Here is a 6,420-nt window from a genome sequence, read left to right as displayed (position 1 = left end):
ACGGGACGCAAGCCAGGCCGTTCTCCACAAACTCCCAGCGGTAGAGTCTCGGCTCTCCGCTCTTTTGATCGATCTGACACAGCGCGATCCGGCGGGGCAGGGCACTTTGCTCGGTCAGGGGTATTGGCCCCGGCCGGTTTATGGTAAAGCGTTCCTTAGCCTCAGTCTTGGTCGCGCATCAATCCCCCGCTCCCCGTGAGCGGCTGTGGTCCTCTGCCTAAGGTTGTGTAGCGCGGTGCCAGTGTGGTCCTCGCACGGCCCCGCTCCTGCCACAGCGGTAGGACTCTCTGCTTCGGCTGAGGTTTGCTACGAAGCGTATGGAACGGGCGTACTCCACCGTACCGTGGGTGGGGGGCGGCGGCGGCGGCGGCAGCGTCCAGCGCGGAGCTCCGGCTCCCGCGGCAGCGCCTCGCCTAGTGTCCCTCGGGCAAGTCCAATCGCCCCCCGCCCGGTCGGAGAGCGCAGACACACCTCTGTGTCCACGGTTTATTTCCGCAGCACGAAAAGGGACGGCTCCCGCCTGCTCCTCGCGGCGGCGACGAGGCTTAGACCCACCGTGGCGTATCCGCGGTAGGTATGCTCGTCGGTCGGAGGAGCGGTTGCGGTCGAGTGGTCCCCAGTGTACCCTGTTAGCGCTGCCCGCCTACGCCTGAAGAGCTGCGGACCGAGAAAAAGGTTCGCTCCGCTGCTGACGGCGAAGCGCGCGGCACGCCGCGGAAGAGGAGAGGGAGCGGTCGCCCCCGGGGCGGCTCCCCTCCGAGTCCGGCAGAAGCAGAGATTGTAGCGGAGGGGGGGGTTTCTAAATTCCCCGGGCGTGTTATCCCCAGCGGTAGCCTTTGAACTCTTCAACCGCAAGCACGATCGCACGTTCACAGCACCCGTCACTAGGAGCCGGGCCAGAGGCGGGCGGCAGACGAAACCGACATGAGCGCTTAAGGGTATTGCACCCCCGGCGCCCAGACCCTGGAAATTGAGTCTGCCCCCAAAGCCCACCCGCGTCCTCCTTGGCGCTCCCGGAGTACATGGTCGTAGATGGGCCATCGGTCGCTAATGCCAAACTGCGTCCCAGGGGTGCGTCCCCTCTGACCAACGGCAGACCCATCCCTCTCGCCAATCCGCGGATCCCCGCCAGGTCCCGAACAGGGCTCGTCCTTTAGCGTTTCAAATGCGCCCTCCCCGCCATACGAGGGGTTGAGGACCGTAGCCTTCCCTTACGAGAGGCACCAGGGGTGCGCCTGCTCGAGGGCCCGGCCGTGGGCGTAACGCTTGGGCCGCCCGGGGGAGTCGGTAGACCATGGGAGACCAACACTCGCACACGAACGTTGCCCGTGCTTTTGTGGAAGAGAGCTTCTTGCGAGGTTGTCGCTGCGGTGGCGCCCGGACAAACCCTATCCCTAAAACTTCTGGGGAATTGGCGTCTAAGCCTGCACCCTGCACGGTATCCCTGCACCCACGAAGGGGGCCGTGGAAGGCTTGGGGTCGCGCCGGCGAAACCGACCGGATGCCCGGGGTACTGAACCCCCGGGGTCCCACCCTGGAAATTGAGCCGTCCGACCCCGCCACGTCTTCCTAGTGCTCTCCTTGGCTCCCCCGCCTGTGGGCATCGTTAGGGGCTGCGGTCATCAGCGCCGGCTAAGCTTCGGCAACACGGCCGACCCACCCCTTCGGCGCCTGGGGGTGCCTGGTCCCAGTCCGGGCCGTTCCGTAGGGGCGGCTATCCCTTACATGAGGGACTCGGTGCGTCCGCTCGGGCTGCGGGGCTCCGGCTCCGACAGCCGGGGAGCTGGTTTTGACCGCGGGCCTCCACGGGAACCGGCAGGGACCGGACTAGGCGTCAAGCCGAAAATAACCCCGGCACCCTCTGCTTCCAAAGCGAGGGGACCTTTGGCCGAGCGGGGGCACCGGAAGCCGAACCGACCCCAACCCCTCTTCCTACCCCAGGGCTGGGCTGACCAATCCCCTGATCGGGTCTAAAATGGAAGAAGGGGATTCGAGGGAAGGGGCTGGCGGAAGGCAGTTGCCCGACGGAGTAGGCGAAGGCCAGGCCGTTTCCGAGTCCCGAGCAGAGGAGGGCGAACTCGGCTCTTCATCGACCGACGGCGAGGCGAGGGCGGTGGCTGCCGCGGGGAAGACTCCATTGCTCGTCAGCGCGCTAGGAGCGGGGCCGACTGGCTGCTCGGGGTATGGCATCCCCGGGGGCCCACCCTGGAAATCTTCGCTCCTCAGCCGCTGCAGGTTATAAGGTCCCGCCGCGCGTAAGCGCTCAACTCTCCGACCCACGGATGTCGAGCCCATGGTGAGCCGGCCGTTTCGTACGGGGAAAAGGGGTCCTCTGGCCCCACATCGATCGAGGGGGTTTAGATCCGCGGAGGCACGCACCGCGAGGCGAATCGCTGCTTTTCCCCAAGAGGTTAACCTTCAAACCACCGAGTAGGTTCGGGGCAGGGCCGACAGTCTGCACTGGGGTATTGCATCCCTGGTGGGGCGACCCTGGAAATCTCTGCCCCTTTCCACTCTTTCGGTTGGGCCTCTCGTCGGGGCGAGCGTAAGTCGGCAAGCAGACGTGGGAAGAGGCTTCTTACCGGTGACACTCCCTTCGTGAGAGAGGCAGGTACTCGCCCCGGACCCCGGTCCAAATCTGCGCGGGCCGGACGGCCTCGGCCCTAGCCGAAGGCCGCTCCCGCGAAGCCAGGGAGCCGAAAAAATAACCCCGACACCCTCCGCGACCTCGCGTGCTTCCAAAGCGAGGGGAACCTTTGGCCGAGCGGGGCACCCGAAGCCGAACCGACCCCAACCCCTCTTCTTACCCCAGGGCTGGGCTGACCAATCCCCTGATCGGGTCTAAAATGGAAGAAGGGGATTCGAGGGAAGGGGCTGGCGGAAGGCAGTTGCCCGACGGAGTAGGCGAAGGCCAGGCCGTTTCCAAATCCCGAGCCAGAGGAGGGCGAACGACGTTCTTCATCGACCGACGGCGAGGCTAGGGCGAGGGCGGTGGCTGCCGCGGGGAAGACTCCATTGCTTGCCAGCGTGCTAGGAGCGGGGCCGACAGGCTGCTCGGGGTATGGCATCCCCGGGGGCCCACCCTGGAAATCTTCGCTCCTCAGCCGCTGCAGGTTATAAGGTCCCGCCGCGCGTAAGCGCTCAACTCCCCGACCCACGGACGTCGAGCCCATGGTGAGCTGACAGTTTCGTACGGGGAAAAGGGGTCCTCTGGCCCCACATCGATCGAGGGGGTTTAGATCCGCGGAGGCACGCACCGCGAGGCGAATCGCTGCTTTTCCCCAAGAGGTTAACCTTCAAACCACCGAGTAGGTTCGGGGCAGGGCCGACTGTCTGCACTGGGGTATTGCATCCCTGGTGGGGCGACCCTGGAAATCTCTGCCCCTTTCCACTCTTTCGGTTGGGCCTCTCGTCGGGGCGAGCGTAAGTCGGCAAGCAGACGTGGGAAGAGGCTTCTTACCGGTGACACTCCCTTCGTGAGAGAGGCAGGTACTCGCCCCGCACCCCGGTCCAAATCTGCTCGGTCCGGCCGTCGTCGGCCCTAGCCGAAGGCCGCTCCCGCGAAGCCAGGCGATCCGAACCGAGGATCCGCGCGAGCCTTCTCCAAGCCCTCTGCCGGGCGCTGGTGTTGAAAGCGTAGCGGACCCTGTTCGCCGGAGCGATAGGAGCGGAGCACCGGTCCCGCAGGGTTGAAAGCTGGGTAGCAGCGCCGTAGCTTCCCTCCCAGCCTTCCCCCGGACCTGGCGCCCGATCCCCTCCGCTCCTCTGTGCGTTGGCGGGCGGCGCTGCATGGGTACGTCGCGACGGCTCCTATCGTCTCTCTCGCTTAACAGTGTGGAGAGGTGGTGGTGGAGCCGTCCGACACTCGAGGTGCTGAAGTTGAGCGTCCAATGCTTTCCTTCTATGCGCAGCCTACAGGAGCTGTCCGAGCTTCGGAGGTGCTGATGGAGGTGAGAGTCGAGCGCCACTTCTTGGCTGAACTGAGTGGGGAAAGCCAGCGACTGCGAGAGGGAGGGGAAGGGAAGGCTTTTTCGGGTCCTTGGAAGGGACCGAGAGCATCTTTCTTGCCCCCCTGCCCTAAGCTCCATCCAATGTTGTCTGCGAGGTCTTCTCCGGCGGCGGAGAAGCGCTGCGGTAGCAGCAGCAGCAACGAGCGTTCCCATTAGCTCACGGAGCCTGACTCCAAGAGTCTACCCCTCAGAGCTCGGCTACCTGGTTGATCCTGCCAGTAGTATATGCTTGTTTTAAAGATTAAGCCATGCATGTCTAAGTACTGACTATTCTTTACGGTGAAACTGCGAATGGCTCATTAAATCAGTTATGGTTCCTTTGATCGTTCCGCATTGATGATGTGCTACTCGGATAACTGTGGCAATTCTAGAGCTAATACGTGCCCAAGAGCGCTGCCCTCCAGGAAGGCGTGCATTTATCAGACTTAAAACCAATCCGGGGAGCCCTGGTCCGCGGCGGGTCTCCGGGCCCGCTGCGGCGCCAGCCCCGTCCTAGACTTGGCGACTCTAGGTGACCTCGGGCCGATCGCACGTCCTCCGTGACGGCGACGATCTATTCAGGTTTCTGCCCTATCAACTGTCGATGGTATCTAACCCGCCTACCATGGTGACAACGGGTAACGGGGAATTAGGGTTCGGTTCCGGAGAGGGAGCCTGAGAAACGGCTACCACATCCAAGGAAGGCAGCAGGCGCGCAAATTACCCACTCCCGACACGGGGAGGTAGTGACGAAAAATAACAATACAAGACTCTTTCGAGGCCTTGTAATTGGAATGAGTACAATTTAAATCCTTTAACCAGGATCCATTGGAGGGCAAGTCTGGTGCCAGCAGCCGCGGTAATTCCAGCTCCAATAGCGTAAGTTAAAGTTGCTGCAGTTAAAAAGCTCGTAGTTGGATTTCGGGGAAGGGCTGGCGGTCCGCCGAGAGGCGAGCCTACCGCCAGTCCCGGACCCCTGTCTCTCGGGCGCCCCCCGGGATGCGCTTCGCTGCGTGTCCCGGGGGCCCGAAGCGTTTACTTTGAAAAAATTAGAGTGTTCAAAGCAGGCCGTTCGCCTGAATATCGCAGCTAGGAATAATGGAACAGGACCTTGGTTCTATTTTGTTGGTTTTGAGAACTAGGGCCATGATTGAGAGGGACGGCCGGGGGCACCCGTACTGTGCTGCTAGAGGTGAAATTCTTGGACCGGCGCAAGACGCCCGAGAGCGAAAGCATTTGCCAAGAATGTTTTCATTAATCAAGAACGAAAGTCGGAGGTTCGAAGACGATCAGATACCGTCGTAGTTCCGACCATAAACGATGCCGACCGGCGATCCGGCGGCGTTATTCCCATGACCCACTGCGCAGCCTCCGGGAAACCAAAGTTTTTGGGTTCCGGGGGGAGTATGGTTGCAAAGCTGAAACTTAAAGGAATTGACGGAAGGGCACCACCAGGAGTGGAGCCTGCGGCTTAATTTGACTCAACACGGGGAACCTCACCCGGCCCGGACACGGAAAGGATTGACAGATTGATAGCTCTTTCTCGATTCTGTGGGTGGTGGTGCATGGCCGTTCTTAGTTGGTGGAGCGATTTGTCTGGTTAATTCCGATAACGAACGAGACTCCCGCATGCTAAATAGTTACGCGACCCCCCGCGGTCCGCGTTCAGCTTCTTAGAGGGACAAGTGGCGCTTAGCCACGCGAGATCGAGCAATAACAGGTCTGTGATGCCCTTAGATGTCCGGGGCAGCACGCGCGCTACACTGAACGGCTCAGCGTGTGTCTACCCTGCGCCGGCAGGCGCGGGTAACCCGCTGAACCCCGTTCGTGATAGGGATCGGGGATTGCAATTGTTCCCCATCAACGAGGAATTCCCAGTAAGTGCGGGTCATTAGCTCGCGTTGATTAAGTCCCTGCCCTTTGTACACACCGCCCGTCGCTACTACCGATTGGATGGTTTAGTGAGGTCCTCGGATCGGCCCCGCGGGGGGACTCCTCGGAGCTCCTCTGCGGTGTTGCCCGAGAAGACGACCGAACTGTACTATCTAGAGGAAGTAAAAGTCGTAACAAGGTTTCCGTAGGTGAACCTGCGGAAGGATCATTACCGTCGAATGCATCGACAAACCCTCTCCCGTCCGGGCACGAAGCTTGGCGGCGACGAGCGGAGACGTCGACAGCATCAGCAGCGTTGAGCGAGCAACTCAGCGGCAGAGATGGAGGTGGGCGAGCCGGCAGAGCCAGCGGGTCCTTCCCGCCGGCAGAGCCAGCGGGTCCTTCCCCTGGCTTCTCCCCACCTCCGCTGAATCTCTCCGGCCCGACTCTGATGCCCTTGCGGGGCGAGAGCACTTCGATCCCGGCCAGGGGGCCGTCGGAGCGATGCCCTGGGAGGAAGGGAGATTAGCTACCTCTCCTTCCCCCATGGTGCGGTCGC

At 62.2% G+C, this 6,420-nt stretch overlaps 1 non-coding gene across 1 annotated transcript; it reads left to right on the top strand.

Moving 5' to 3' along the window:
- The first annotated feature begins 4,209 nt into the window (after positions 1-4,209).
- On the top strand, positions 4,210-6,093 carry LOC140112346 (18S ribosomal RNA). The gene has a single exon (XR_011852624.1). It is a non-coding gene; the product is annotated as an 18S ribosomal RNA (ribosomal RNA).
- The last annotated feature ends 327 nt before the right edge of the window (positions 6,094-6,420 follow it).

The sequence above is a fragment of the Engystomops pustulosus genome, unplaced genomic scaffold (assembly GCF_040894005.1).
Source record: "Engystomops pustulosus unplaced genomic scaffold, aEngPut4.maternal MAT_SCAFFOLD_707, whole genome shotgun sequence".
In the NCBI taxonomy this organism is placed as follows: domain Eukaryota; kingdom Metazoa; phylum Chordata; class Amphibia; order Anura; family Leptodactylidae; genus Engystomops; species Engystomops pustulosus.
The sequence above is the reverse complement of the archived record's forward strand: the minus strand, read 5'-3'. Positions and strand labels throughout refer to the sequence as shown.